Source organism: Phascolarctos cinereus, unplaced genomic scaffold (assembly GCF_003287225.1).
Source record: "Phascolarctos cinereus isolate Bilbo 61053 unplaced genomic scaffold, phaCin_HiC Scaffold_5;HRSCAF=322, whole genome shotgun sequence".
Classification (NCBI taxonomy): Eukaryota; Metazoa; Chordata; class Mammalia; order Diprotodontia; family Phascolarctidae; genus Phascolarctos; species Phascolarctos cinereus.
The window spans coordinates 463,558,041-463,574,251 of record NW_027555958.1 but is presented as its reverse complement, the minus strand read 5'-3'; the positions used below and the strand labels follow the sequence as shown (position 1 = coordinate 463,574,251).

At 40.8% G+C, this 16,211-nt stretch overlaps 1 long non-coding RNA gene across 1 annotated transcript in view; it reads left to right on the top strand.

Moving 5' to 3' along the window:
* Window positions 1-13,944, top strand: part of LOC110212900 (uncharacterized) — a 28,204-nt gene extending 14,260 nt beyond the window's left edge. Inside the window, exon 2 of the long non-coding RNA XR_002325792.2 lies at window positions 13,663-13,944. This is a non-coding gene — a long non-coding RNA (uncharacterized LOC110212900). The remainder of the gene's footprint in view (window positions 1-13,662) is intronic.
* The last annotated feature ends 2,267 nt before the right edge of the window (window positions 13,945-16,211 follow it).

Here is a 16,211-nt window from a genome sequence, read left to right as displayed (position 1 = left end):
AAAGGAGTAAGTAAAGGGCTTTTGAGGCTATGGAAGATACTAGAATGTCTGCGGGTTCATAATAATCCTAGCTAACATTTATATAGTAGTTACTACGTGCAGACATCCTGCTGAGCACTTAACAAACATCTCATTTGATCCTCACAAGAACCCTGGGAGGAAAGTGCTATTATTATTATTATTATCATTATTATTATTGTCCCCATTTTATAGTTGAGGAAATTAAGGCAGACAGGGTTGAGTGGGATTGAGACCACCTACCCAAATAAAAATTCAGAGGTTTCTCTCAGTAGAAAACAGAAGTTTTATTCTAGCAAATCTCTTGCGAGAGTTGGGCATCACCTACCCAGGATGGACTGGAGTAGGGACGTAGGATTTAACTGCAAACAAGCAGTTAAATACCCTTAAACAAACAACTCTAAGAACCCCCCCCACACACACACACACACACTTGTTTACCTGAATCTCTTTATCCCCATTGGCTGAGGTAAGAGACAAACAACTTTACCCAGGAACTAAGAGATATTTTATCCAAAACAAGCTTGGAAGCTAGCAGATTGCCTTATTTGGCGAAGATAAGGCTGGGGTAGTGGTTACAAAACAAGGGAGGGGGTGGGCAGCTGGTGTAGGACTTTATTTCCCCAAAAACATAGATTTACAGGAAAGTGAGACTTAGGCCCAGCTCATGCTAAAGCCTTACTACATTTTTGGAGCATAGCTTTCATTTTATATGAGAAACTTTCAGTTGTCCCACACAGTTCCCCCCTCTCATTTCATAGTTGAAAGTTTCTCACACCAGAACTGGTAGGTTTCTTCAGCCTCCCCATTTGCTATTCCATCAGGATCTTGCCCTCCTTCCTCCTGATCAACTGTTATCCATCCTTGATTCCTTGATATCATTAGTCTTATAGACTCACTGACAGGCTCTTTTAACGTAATCATTCTAGAGAGAGTCTTTTGTACAGTAGTAGTAATGAACTGCACCATGCAAGGGAGACACACTGGTAGTAGCATGACTCCATTCACTGCTATTAATAAGAACCATAAAACCTGCTTCCACCGAGTTCCCCCAAACCAGGACCACCCCTTTAAGTAAATATGGGAAGGAGTAATCTGAGCATTGACAAATCCAAGGGGCAGCCCCTTCATAAATGTAGATACAGAGACCCAAAAGAAAACAATAATGCAATTGTCCCTTTAAGATTCAAAAAGTCCCTTTGTTTATAGCTGTCTGGCAGGGGACACCATCAATGAGGTCCTCTTGTCCTTGGTATTTGCTCCAGCCATCTCCAGCACAGCATCTCAGCATCTTCCTCTCCTTCTTCTTGTAGGAACCAGCTTTCTGTCCATTCTCCTACAGAAGTGATCTTAGCACAATTTTAGATTATTATTTCTAGTCCTTATGACCCCGATCATTTTTACAAACTCAAAATTGGAATCATGGCCAATTGTCAGGTTTAAGAAATTCACATCAGAAACCAGTGTCTTATACTTTACATTAATCCATTATTAATTTCCAAACCAGGGGGATGAGATTTCAGATTAATCACAGGCTTCAGTACATACATATCAATTTTTAACACAGTACATATGAAATCTTAAAAGTTTAGTCATGCCTTGTTTCTTTGATGGCATTTACAAAATAAACCACAAGCCATTCTTCTTTTGGCTTTATTAATCAATGGTAACAAAACTTTAGATGAATATGATATTATCCAAATAACAAAAACACCATTCTCACAAGCCCCTGATTGTCTCCATACCATTACCAAGGATTAAAAGACCCTGACTCATACCGGAACACAGTCCCAGTTCTATAATGACCTAAGATGTTCCATAACCAATTATTTTAGTAAATTTGTTACTGTACTTATAAAACCTTCTGATTAAAGAAACTAGCCACTCAGAGATTAGAGTAAGGGGACAATATTTCCCTCAACTTTCTGTCAACTCCAGACAGAGTGTTATGTCAAACTGCAAACTCCATTGAGCCAGACTTAAAAGTCCGCCAGGTTTCAGTTAAGGACAACTGGAGTTAGACTCAGAAACAGTCATTAGTCCCAGCAAGTTCCAACAATCAGTTTAAGACATGACTATAATCTAATCCTTTTCTCATGTCTCATGCTGACTACTTGCTCTGATCATAGAAACTTACTATAGAAGGAAAAAGAGCAGGGACAGGTGGCATATCAACTATGACAAGATAAAACATCCTAAGCTTTGTTTAAATTCAGATAGAGTCGCAGTTCTCCAACCATGCAGTATCTGTTTCTCCTCATAGCCAAAGTCAGGAATAGTCAGGTGGGAAACATTCCTTTCCAAAGGAACACAATGGGGAAACTGAGCCAGGAGGATCCCATCCTAGACTGAGGCTAAGATTGTCCCCTCGGCCTTTTTTCCCAAATAAATCACATTTCCTCTAAGTAGACCTCCACCTGTTCTTGTGGCATTTCTTTCAGATACTGATTTGATGCAGACAACTATACCCAGATTCAAACTCAAAACAAAATTAGTTATAGTACCAAGAGCCTTTTACCTCAAACAGCAAGTCTCACTAATCACAGCTTAAAGCCAGATGCAGTTAATTTTACTTTCATGGAGTTGCAATAAGCAATAAAAATTTACCAGGACTCACATACATAGGAGATCTCACTTTACATCTTTCCTTCTCAAATTTAAACTTGCCCTGGTGTAAAAGCCAATCATTAGAAATCATTTCTATCTACTATACATAAACTTGTAACTTCTCAGTGAACTAAGTTCACTGTCTAGGAGCTGCATTATCCTAACAAGTTCTTTTCTCAGGGCAAATGACCTTGCCCACACAGATGCAGTAATTAATTATCCCTCTTAGGTTTTAGCATTAAAACAGTAATCCCAAACAACTTAGTTTAAAATCTCACAAATTTCATAAATGATAACACAACAATTTTAACTGAAAATTCCCTTTAAATAAAAATTTGGAAATTCTATGCTTTCTTAATTACAATACTTAGAAGGAAATGTTACAAAACAGCATCATATAGAGTACCCCAACAGCCAGATTCATTCCTTTTTCTCTTTTCTCTGAAGACACAATTAATTTAACATTCCAGATTATAAAAGAAATTGCCCTTCCAGCAACATAACTAATACAATTGAAAACAGACTCAATAAAAAATCTTTCTTTCTAGACCCCTTCACCAGATTCAACGGTCTCCTAGGGCCACATAGTGAATAAATTTCTTAATGCCAAATAACAATATGTGCTCTTAAAATTATAGAAATACACATTTCTAAGTTCAATACCCTTGGCCCTTTATAAAGGGATATTATCCACAAATTCATATATTTCTTCAATATTTCAGTTCCCCATTCATGTCCACATTTTCTTGCAAAAGTTTTACAAACAGTTTGGAATCACCTATTGTAATCAGGTCAGTTTAAAATGTACTGGGCCAGTATTCTAACTACTTCTTTTTGCTTTCCCTCCAGGTAGGCACCTCTGGAGCTTAATAATTAATTGAACAGTAATAATCATAACTCACAATAACCCATGTCTTTATCATAGCCAGTATCCATATTAGATTTAATAGAACCCACCCACAGATCTAGCCTGAAGGGTGGATGGACATAATTCCTTCCATCTCTCCATAACTTTATCTATTGGTTTTTAAATTAGGCTAAAAAAAAAAGAATTTTATTGTTCCATCCTTCTACTTTAAAACATACCACTTCTTCACACCTTCTCAACTTACTTAAACTATCTAAAGCTATTCAGAGGATATCCTCGTCCAAGGGTGGGGAACTTAAGACCCCCACCCAAATTACACTCACCAAGACTACTACACAGCTTTCTTTTTGCAAATCTGAAGGGAGATAATTGAATAGGGCTCTCCCTCCCTCTCTCTCTTCTCAAACTGCCTGTACAACTTTACTATGCACTCTAAACAATTCACTTGTCTTACACTATTTTTCCACTGTTCTTTAGTTTCTTTCAATTTACTTTAGTGCCAAACAGTATAATAAATTCTGACTTAAGCATTAAATTAAGAGCATCACATTTCATTTGAAATATTACCAGAGTGAATTAAATTACCTTTGGTTGTGTTCCGGTACACAAAAACTTTTCTCTTTTATGAGGGACAGAAAAGATTAAGTGCTACCTCTCTTTCTGATCTGAGGGGAAAAGGTTCCCTTTTTCTCTCTTTGTCTCCACACTTAAATTTAGCCAGAATTAGAATGCAGAGAGAGAGAGATAAATTATTATTACTTTTTCCAAAAGTTTCAAAACCTTACTTTCAAAACCTCTATTCACACCGTGCAAATAAATTATACCTTCCTTAAGCTTTCTACACATACTCCTCTCTCCTACATGCTTAAACTTTCTTGCCTTTCTTTCTAATGGACTTTGACTAAAGTCCCTTTAAAACTGCACATATCTTATTTCTTTCTAATTCTGATCTGACACTTCGAAAATCCTTCTCAACTTGCTTTTTACCAATTATATAACCTAAATAATAAAGTATTTTTCTCTCTTTCTCTCTCCCATCTACCCACTCCTCTGAAGCTGCTGTTACCAGGGAGGGAGGGGGGAGAGAAAGAAAGCGACTTTCCAGAGTCCAGCTGCAGCCTTTTGCTGTCTGGCTGCAAAAGACACACACTGACACTCAACTCATACCACACACAGACACAAACACACACACACACACACAAAGACTCAAATCCTCAAATCATATTTAATCATTTTCTTCCTATCCTTTCTTCTATATTTTGGTAGTTCATTCCAGTTCTGCAATCAATTGCCTAAAGGACTGTCTATAGGTACCTCACATGTGCTCTCCGACTGTGCAGGTTTAGATTGTCCTTCTCCCATTCTTAGGGAATCTCTAAGCCCTTACCTAGGGAATTTATGGGAGCTGTCACCGAACTCCCCGAGTCTGAAGACTCAGCCGAATCACTGAGGAGGGTCGCCCACTGCTCACCAGTCACCCATGAAGCTTTCTCAGTGGTGTGCTTTCCATGAGGTATCTGTTCTGCAATTTGATTAGGCCTGGACTCCGCCTAAACTAGAGTCCGCCCTAAAGGACCCTCACCCTACACCAATTACCTCCAGACCCCTGAGTGCTTACCTCTGGGTTGCACACGTACAACATATATGACTGCTCTCACTCACCGGCCAGCCAGAATTTCTTAGTTTTGTTTTTAATCGTCAGAGCCCTAACAAACCTTCTGTTTCTCTGAGTCCCTCTCTTTGGGTTTATTTCAATGACTGGGCAGCAACCTCCCTCCTGGGCTCAAGACGTCCAAGAAATCTCCGATGCGCTTGATCTGGACCTCGGCAAGGAAGCCCCCTCCCTAATCAAAGAAAATTCCAGATGATCCCCCATTGAGTGGGATTGAGACCACCTACCCAAATAAAAATTCAGAGGTTTCTCTCAGTAGAAAACAGAAGTTTTACTCTAGCAAATCTCGCACAAGAGTTGGGCATCACCTACCCAGGACGGACTGGAGTAGGGAGGCAGGATCCAAGCAGCAAACAAGCAGTTATAGACCTTTAGACAAACAACTCTAAGAAAGCCCCCCACTTGTTTACCTGAATCTCTTTATCCCCATTGGCTGAGGTAAGAGACAAACAACTTTACCCAGGAACTAAGAGATATATTTTACCCAAAACAAGCTTGGAAGCTAGCAGATTGCCTTATTTGGCAAAGATAAGGCTGGGGTAGTGGTTACAAAACAAGGGAGGGGGTGGGCAGCTGGTGTAGGACTTTATTTCCCCAAAAACATAAGATTTACAGGAAAGTGAAACTTAGGCCCAGCTCATGCTAAAGCCTTACTACATTTTTGGAGCATAGCTTTCATTTTATATGAGAAACTTTCAGTTGTCCCACACAGGGTTAAGTGACTTACCCAAAGTCACACCACTAGTAAGTGTTTGAGGCTGGATTGGAACTCAAGTCTTTTGAGGTCCAATGCTCTATCCACCATTCCACCTAATTGCAAGTAAGAAAGAAGTCAGCAGGCAGGGACAGATTGAAAATAAGTGAGAGAGTGGGGAGGATGGTGTAGGGAGAGGGTGATCTCTTGGAGGAGATGGGATGGAATGGGATTGCTTGTGCAGGTAGAGAGGTTAGCCTGGGTCAGGAGTAAAGCCACTTCGTCATGAGAAACAGAAGTGGAAGAGGGGAGAAGGAGAGATCATGGCAAATGGGCTCAATTTTTTCTGTAAAATATGAGTCAAGGTTCTGAGAGGAGAGAGTGGGAGGAGGAGAAGCCATGGGAGGTTGGAGGAGGGATGAGAGGGTCTAGAAAAGCTGCTGTGGAAAGTGGGAGAGTGAATCAATCAAGGAGGCATAGCAGGACTGCCTAGCAAACAGCGAGTGCCCCGTTGAGGTTATGTAACATAAATTTGTAGGGAACCCATTGAAAATGGTTGTGTGATTTCTCCACCTTTGTTCAGTGTAAGTGTAAGTGAGAAGGCGACAAATAGTGGTCATGATCCCAGGCTGGGCTTGGCTGGGAGTAATCAGGGGTATGATCCAGGGCTAGCAATTCGGGAGAGGACAGAGTAGAGCTGAATTATTTCACCAAGGGGTCAAGATGAGGAGAAGAGAAGACAGTAGCTAGTGCAGGGGACACAGCCTGGCACAGAACTGAAGGGTCAAGGGCTTGGTGTATGAAGAGTAGTAGGGTTAAGTAAGCGAAGGCAGAAGGAGAGATGAAAAGCTGATAGATGATGGTTGGATGAGGTGATTTCAGAGTTCATGAACATGGAGGTGTGTATTTGTGGGTGTTGCCAAGATCACTTTCCACTTTACATTGCCATGCAAAAAGAAATAGCAATGCTAAAGTCTAGTCAAGTTAGCAGAGAACAAAGAGAAAATGGTGGATAGAGGGACAGGAGGTGTGGAAAGGTGAAAGAAGGGCTGATCTTGGGCCAGAAGACCTGAGTTCAAATCCTACATCTAACACTTAACACCTTCAAGCTTCAATTTCTTCATCTCTAAAATGGAGATAAAAGGATTTGGAATATCCATTTCACAGTGTTGTGAATGCCAAGGAAATAATGTTTGAAACAAAGCTTGTAAATGTTACTGTTCTGTATAAATGTTAGCAGTTATCATAGAATTGCCACATATACACAGAAGACCACTGTAGCTATGCACATCTAAAATAGAAGCAATCTTTCTGAGCCCAGAGTTTTGATTTGGTTTAATCTGTAAAATGGGCTGGCATTTGCTCTTACACGGTATTTTAACCGTTGGTTAGTCAATCAGCAGGCATATATCTGTTGTTGTTCAGTCGTCTCCTACTCTTCATGACCCCAGGGACCACACTGTCCATTGGGTTTTCTTGGCAGAGACACTGGCATGGTTTGCCATTCCCTTCTCCAGCTCACTTAAAGATGAGGAAACTGAGGCAAACAGTTGCCCAGGGTCACCCAGCTAGTAAGTGTCTGAAGCCAGATTTGAACTCGGTCTTCCTGACTCCAGGCCCTGTGCCCTATCTACTGCCCCACCTAGCTGCCTAAGTATTTATTAAGTGCCTACTTCCTCAAGGAGGGCTTACATTGGCATGGAGAACACAGTAAGGACATACGTGAACATATAAAGAAGAAATATAAATAAATATAAAACATTAAAATACATCAGTGTTGTATGTATAGGGAGGGCGCTAAACGTTGCTGGATCACAAGAGACTTCATGTAGAAGATGGCGTCTTAGCTGGATCTAGAAGGAAACAAGGGAATAGATGAAGCAGAGGTGAGGAGGGAATGTATTCCAGGAATAGGGCACAGTCAGCTCAAAGGCCTGGCGTGGGAGATGGGGCCTCCTGCGTGAGGAACAGATATAATCCAGTTTGTCTGGATTGTGGAGTACAGGAAGGGGGATAATGGAAAGGCAGGTTGGGGCTAAGATAGGAAGGGCTTTAAAAGCCAAACAGAAAAAGTTGATGTTTTGTCCTCTCAGCAGTAAGGAGCCACTACGGTATGGGGGGTATGGGAGTGACATGGTCAGATCAGCTCTTCAGAAAAAAATCCGTTTGGCAGCAGTGCCTAGGATGGATTGGAACAGGAGTCAAATCCAGGGCAGAATTTCCCCTGGGTGTTTCCTCTGCTTTTTGAAGGATAAAATTCCTAGAATGTTCCAGGCAGGGCACAGCATCATGTGACAAACTGGGAGGGAAGGGAGATATGAATCTATTGTGTGCAGAGCAATGGGTTAATTATTTGATGGGGATGGAAAATTTAAGAAGGACATAGTCCCTGCCCTCATGAAGCTTACAGTCTAGGCAGCTCCAACTGAGTTTTCTCATTCTCCCATGTATAGGCCTACATCTGCTGCTTGGACTGCCAGGAAGTGTAGTTTTCCCAGTCAAAAAGAGTCAAGGACAGTGAGATCTGGACAGGACAGAGGGAACCTGGGAATATTAAAGTGCTTTCCAGAGAGGGTGTGAGATGTGAATTTGTGCAAGAAGTGGGAGTGATTATAATGGGGAACTCATCTCAGACTGATCAGAAATATATGAAGTTAGAGGATCCTTGCCTTCCTCCTCACTTATCAGGACATAACTTGACATTTGCCTAATTGTGCCTGCCAGCCAGCACCACTAGAACTTGGTGAATTTATCCTCTTTCCATCTCCCCTTTCCTGACAAACTAACATCACTTACTTTTTTGGAATTCCCTGATCTTTTCCTATTTTATATCCTTGTCCTTTGCTGCCAGGTGTTGTCTCTGGATAAAGATAAGCTAATTTTACTGCATTCTGAATGTCTGTTATAGAGGGTATATGTGAGGGAGGGGTCACAGTGACTAGTTGGGATCCTAGAGAAGGCGCTATAGAGCAGAAGTGCCAGTCTGTTTCATGGTTAGGAAAAGAAAAGATTTCTTCCCTAATCAACAATCTCCAAGCTTTACTGATTTCCATTAATAATTTGCATAATTCCCCAAAATGGGGGGGAAAGACAAAGTGAAGCAGAGGGTCCCTTTGCATTAGACTTTAAAGGACAAGCAGGAAGTCTATATTAATAATAATTCACATTTACGTAGCACTATGTGCCAGGCTAAGCACTTTACAAATATCTCATTTGATCCTCATAACAACACTGCCAGGTAGGTGCTATTTTACAGTTGAGAAAACAAGCAAGCAGAGGTTAATTGACTTGCCCAGGGTCACAAGTTATCTGAGGCCAGACGAACAGAGGAAGCCGATTCTTCCCCATTCCAGGTCCTGTATTAAGGCGCCACCTAGAGGCCCTCGTAGCTCTGTGTCCAGGGGCAAATCTCTTTTTTTTTTTTTTTTTTGGTGAGGGCAATTAGGGTTAAGTGACTTGGCCAGAGTCACAACAGCTAGTGAGTGTTATGTGTCTGATGTCGGATTTGAACTCAGGTCCTCCTGACTCCTGAGCCGGTGCTCTATCCACTGTGCCACCTAGCTGCTCCCTCCGGGGGCAAACCTCTTAACCACCCAGGCTGCTAGCTCCTCCTGAGTAGAATAAGGGGGTTAGACAAGATGCGCCTTCCAGTTCTAAATCTTACACTGGTAAAGCTCAGAACCTTATCTTGTGCAAATTTCCTTTTCAGTCTTCCCCCACCCCCTTCCCAAAGAAAATAACTCCACTCTGCCAAAAATGCCTTGTATGTTTGTACTTTGAGCTCACCAGGTGGGAAGCACAGTGATTCCTTTCCTTTCCTTTCCCATAGTCCCATCGTGGGTGGAGAGGAGAAATCTGAAGGCCAAGTGTGAGAATAAGACTTTCAGATCAGATCCACGAAGTGGAGGGACACATTTTTGCCTCATCACTCCACGCCCCCACCTTAGAGAAAGAAACCATTGTAGGGGTAGGGGATAGGGGGAGGCTGTTTGTTTCATTTTCCTTCTTCTGTTCAGGAAAGCACTTTATTTCCCATCAGAAGAGCATTTAGAATGAATTTGTTTTTGTTTCTCTGTTTAATCTGTGAAATTCCAGAGCTGTGATTCTGAGGAAATACTTGAGTGGTCTGAGACCAAGAATATTGACATTGGAATTCCGGGGAGTTACCATGTGTTACAATGGGTTACAATGTATAACAAACAGTTACAAGGAGCTTGGTATTCTAGACAATGCACCCGAAGTGGTTTTAATCTCCTGGCAGATTAATGGAAGCCAGGGAGTTCAGAGGGCAGTAGCAGCCTATTTTTGTCCCGAATTTACTAAATTTGGTTTCTGATGGAAAACAAACTAAAAAAAAAATTGATGTCTTAAAAATGCGAGAGTGGGCTCAGGTGACTGTGAAAGCTTGAAATCTTTCCCTCCTATTTATCTCAAAGTTACACAATGTCTTCCAAGTTTTATGATGAAAGATGAGGCGATCCCGGCAGAGATGAAAGTGAAAGGAGAGAGGACAGACTGCACTCTGAACAAACTGTTACAGTGGCTGCAGTCTTATTTTCATTTTTTTTACATTTTATTTTTTCAGTTAACACTTATTTTCTCTCCCTCTCACTTCCTTTCCTCCCCCCCCCCAAAAAAAAGAGAGGGAAAATAACCCTGTTATAACAAAAAAGCAGAGTCAGGGAAAACAAATCCCCACCTTGGCCACATCTAAAAGCAGATGTCTCATCTGCATCTCTGCCATTGTTGCCTTGATCAGAGCTCTTAAATGAGAGATATAATGAAAATGCTTGTTTCCATAAAATTGAAACAACAGCTAGAAAAATAACTAAGTAAAACAGGATACAGCCAGTGTTGTCTTGTTTTGCTGTTAGAAGTCACTAAGTAGGACAAAGGTTAAGCTTTGCTTAGAGTGTGCGTGCTTAATAGACTCATGAATATTAACTTCTCCACCTCCAGGTGGGGCTAAGACTCCATTTTCTGAACATGCGATGTATGTAGATGGAGGAAGGAGATGTCAAGGAGTAGATGTGTAATAAGCGTGCTGGAAAGTTGTAGGCTGTGGAGTTCTCAGCCAGTGAGGAAACAGAGGAGGGACTTTGCAGCAGGGACTAGAAATAAAAAGCTAACTCTTGCTTTGGTAGGGGTGCCTATTCAAAAAAACATCTGCTTTTGCAACTGCGTAATAAACTGGCTTTTAACTTCATCCTTCTTGAGTCTGAATGAGTTATTTCTCACATCAAATCTCTCAAAATAGCTTGTTTTCACAATGGTGGTTTTTTTATTGCATGTGTTATACTCCTGATTCTGCTCACTTCACTCTGCATTTGTCCATTCAAGTCTTCTCAGGTTTCTCTGAAACCATCCATTTTCTCATTTCTTGCCCAGCTGACATGTCTGAAGCAAGAATTGAACCCAAACTCTCCTGACCTTGTCTCACCCACAGTAGCATCTATACCACCTGGCTGCCTCTACAGCTGGTAGAGATCTGGGACTGCTAGACTCTCCTTCCTTCTCACTTTTTTTTCATTTTTCCTTTGAAAAAAAAGGAAGGTATTCCTTCAGATGAATGTTTCTCTCTCTCTTTTTTTTCTTTTGCTAGCTCTGTAAAGTAATGGCTGGATTTTTAAAGGAAGAGGCAGCCTGAGGTCACAGCTAAAGAAGTGGCCTCACAGTTTTCAGAGGAAGAAATTAAAGCTATCTATAGTCATATGTAAAAATGCTCTAAATCACTACTGATAAGAGAAATGCAAATTAAAACAACTCTGAGGTACCACATCACAACTATCAGATTGGCTAACATGACAAAACAGGAAAATGATGAATGTTGGAGAAGATGTGGGAAAACTGGAGCATTAAGGCATTGTTTGGTGGAGTTGTGAGCTGATCCAACTATTCTGGAGAGTAATTTGGAACTATGCCCAAAGGGCTATAACACTGTGCATACCCTCTGAGCCAGCAATGCTACTTCAAGGCCTGTATCCCAAAGACATCATAAAAATGGGAAAAGGACCACGTGTACAAAAATATTTATAGCAACTCTTTTTGTGGTGGCCAAGAATGGGAGTTTGAGGGGATACCCATCAATTGGGGAATGGCTGAACAAGTATATAAATCTAATGGAACACTAAATAGTTTCATAAGAAATAATGAGCAGGCAGACTTCAGAAAAACCTGGAAAGACTTGCATGAACTGATGCTGAGTAAAGTAAAGTGAGCAGAACCAGGAGAACACTGTACACAGTAACAACCATATTGTGCAATGATTGACTTTGACAGACTTAGCTCTTCTCAGCAATGCAAGGATCTAAGACATCTCCAAAAGACTCATCATGGAAAATATTATCCCCATCCATGGAAAGAATTATGGAGTCTGAATGCAGGTCAAAGCATACTATTTGCTGGTTTTGTTTTGTTTTTTTTCTCTCCTGTTTTGTTTTGTTTCTTCTTTCTTGTGGTTCCTCCTATTGGTTCTAATTCTTCTTTACAGCATGACTAATGTGAAAATAAGTTTAGTATGATTGTACATGTATAGCCTATATCAGATTGCACGCCATCTTGGGAAGGGAGAGGGAAAGGAGGGAGAGAAAACTAAATACACAAAATCTTATAAAAGTCACTATGGAAAACTAAAACTAGCTAAATAAATATTTTTTTAAAAAAAGACAAAAATAAAATAAAATAAAATAAAGAACTGGCCTCGGAGTCAGGAAGATTCAGATTCAGTTCCTGCTTCTGAAACATGCTGGGTGTGACCCTGAGCAAGTCACTTTAAATCTAGGTCGTTCTTGAAGTCTACAGGAAACGGTTGCTGGACTACATTAGTAAAGGGTTTTAACTCCCTAGACCAATGGAATTATAAGTATAAAACAAAATACAGATAGTTACATTTTAGTATGCTTTAATTCTTTAAGAAATAGACATCAATAACAATTACAATAATTTCCTAGAGAAGTTTAATCAATGGAAATTAACAGCCATGACAGGGGAGACCATAAGAGTCTATTCTGTGTCTTAGTCAGCGGACAAGTGGAGAGAGATTGATGCCTAGGGAGACACTGGTTTAGAATAGAGATTAATTTGTAGAATTTTCTGGAGAAGGATGATGGGAAGATTATGGGAAGATAAAGCGCAGCATCTCTTAGAAGATGGAGAGAAGCAGTAGAGGGTGAAGCCAGTTTAAAGAAAGCTTGCTGAGAAAGGGGCAGAGCAGTTATCCCAAGGACAATGAAAGACAAGATCAAAAGGACAACAAACGGAAGAAAGAGTCAAAAGATCTGCAAACTCTTTTTTCCTTTATGACAAACTGTTCTCCCGGTCCAAGAGAGTGGAGCCAGCCCGCCTGGAGGGGACACTACAGTCCTCAATGTGCTCTTGACTTGAGCCAGACGAGAGGGAGAAGACTGATTCTTGCTCTTTGCCAGGACTGGTTCCCTGTGAGCCACCTCTCTTTCCTTCTGATCTTTGTAGCATCCTCAATGGCACTCCTGAAGGAGGCAGGGCTAGACAGACCAGGAAATATAGGGCAAAGGGCAGCATCAGGCTAAAACATCCTGGTTGTACTTTCCTCTTTCTCCTGACCATACAGCTTTCTTCTGACCTTAAGCCCTGCAATATCTCCTTTGGTTTTCACAACAATCTAGTGAGGTAGCTGCTATTATGATCCCCATCTTACAGAAGAGGAAACTGAGGCTTAAGAAAGCTTAGGTGATTTTCAGCATATTTTTCACTGCTTATAATGGAGAGGGGAACTAATATTTGGTTCAATAACTGTTGTCTTGACTGGGATTGTGTCTTTTTTAGCAACCCGTGGACAGCCCAAGCTCTACAAAGGATGTAACACTTTCAAGAGGGTTTCCAGTGACTGGGTTCAGTCCCGTGGAGAAGACAGATGCACCTGAAGACTCAGACAAGAGTCACTTGAGATAAGAAGGTGAAGTCTGTGGGGACAGGAGTGAATCACCTTGGATTAGAAGATGAAGGTCTGGGAGATGGCTTTCTGGACTGTCACACTCACATTGACAGGGTTCACACTTCCATGGAGTTGGTGAAATATTAAAGTAACATCTTCTCTGCTTCTGGGAAGTGGTTTTTGATTTCTTTAAAAATGTAGCCAGAAGCACCCTGGATAGTAGATTCTGTTCACCAGAGTCTCCTTCCCCTTCTTTCCCCCAAGTAGGAGACAGTTAGATGAAATGATGGGCCTGGAGTCAGAATGGCCTGTGTTTAAATCTGGCCTCAGACACTTACTGTGTAATTCTGGGATTGTCACTTCACCTCTGCCTGCCTCGGTTTCCTTATCTGTAAAATGGGGATAATAATAGCATTTACCTTTCAGGTAAGGACCAAGTGGGATAAAAATTATGGTCCTTAGTACAGTGCCTGGCCCATAGTAAGGGCTATATCAGTGTTAGTTATTACTATTATTCGCTGCTGAGACGGACTTTAGTGATCAACCTTCACTCATTTTACGGAGAAGGCAACCATGGCTCTTGAGGACTGAAGGGCTTTATCTCAGGCCAATAGCTAAAGGAGCATCAGATTTCATGCCTGGGGGACACAGTGCCCTTGGGACCATGACACCCTGTCCCAGCTCCCTAACCTCAGACATACACAATGAACACTTAGAGGTGAATCAAATGAAGATTTATCTAAGCTCAGTCAGTCAATCAATAGGCATTTACAAAGGACTTACCATGTGCCAGGTACTGAGGTGCAAAGAAAGAGAAAAAACAAAAGCAGTCCCTGCTCTCAGAGAGCTTCCAGTCTAATGAGAAAGGTCTACCCAGAGTGAATTTCTAGGCTAAGGAGCCTCGAGGCAGACATCTGTGTATCTGTCCTGGCTAAAGGCCAAATTCTGACTAATGTCTTCAGAGGACAATAACCTACTTAATTCACGGTGCCTTTGTTTGGCTTTCTCATCCCAAAGGCAATTCTTTATTTAATTGAAAAATTATCCTTAATTAGGACCTTTCAGCCTCAAAATGTTTTCAGATCTTGACCAGCTATTTTTAAATATACGACTTGGGAAACACAAACAAGGCTTGTCCTCCTAAGAGGCAGACAAGGCCTTTGTTTAAACAGATGATTAGTCTTGAAAACACAAAGGTAAATGAAAGCACATCTCTGGGATTATTCTCCATTTACTTTGGACATCAGCCAGAGTTTCTTCTTCAATCCTGACAGGCTCATGACTTTAAATAATACTATTCTGCTTGAAGGGTGGCTAGGTGGTATGGTGGATAGAACACCAGGCCTAGAGTTATGAAGACTCATCATCCTGAATTCAAATCTGGTCTCAGACACATACTAGCTGTATGACCTTGGGCAAGTCACTTCACCCTGTTTGCCTCAGTTTCCTCATCTGCAAAATGAGTTGGAGAAGGAAATAGCAAACTGCTCTGGTATCTCTGCCAAGAAAACTCCAAATGAGGTCATGGAGAGTTGGACACAACTGAACAACAAATTCTGGCTGATTAAGTGGTAGCCCTCACTTGGTGTTTATCATTTTCATCATCAGCCCATTTTGTGTGGACAGTATAAAAATGAATTGGGAGGGGGAATATAAAATCTCATTTTCCACTCTGTGGAGTGAGGACACATGGGTAGAGTGGCACAGTGGTTTGTGATTCTGATTCCATTTCTACAACAAGCCCAGCCATTATCCTCTTTCCTTTTATTAACTCAGCATTATAAACAAACAAACATGCCTTCTGTAGAATGAACTTGTAAGTGCATCAGTGTCTTTCAAGTGTGTGAGATATTGAGATTAAAAACATAAATTCATAAAAGCTTTCTGTCATTGAGGGTGTTTTTTCCAAATTAATGGATACTAATACTACTACTATTAAAGTCAACTTTCTTTGATGAGATCCCCAGCCAAGCTCTGTCCTCAAAGAAGAGATGAGAAATCGAACCTTTCTTCTTTTGTGGGAGAGGTGGAGGGTTATGGGTATGGAATACTGCTATCCTGCCAGGCTCCAATGATATCTTGGGTAGTTTTGTCAAACTGTTTTCTTTTTACCTTTGCTTTCTTTTTTACCTTTTGTCACAATCGCTGTAAGGGAGAGGAGGGTGGAAAAATCTATTCAGAAATGCATGTGGTGTAAAAAACAAATAATAGCAATGTAAATGACAAATTTTTTTAATAATAAAAATAAAATTGCATGGGCAAGTACCTTCTCTGTTTTTCTCAGTTCCCTCATCTGTGAAATTGGGATAATAGCACATACTAACTGTGATGTTTAAAAAGTTTCAAGAGACATAGCTTCTAGATAATTTAATCATTTTATTAATAAGGCCTGGATGTTATTAATAAAAGGATAGTCATTTGGCCATCTCCTTAGATAAAG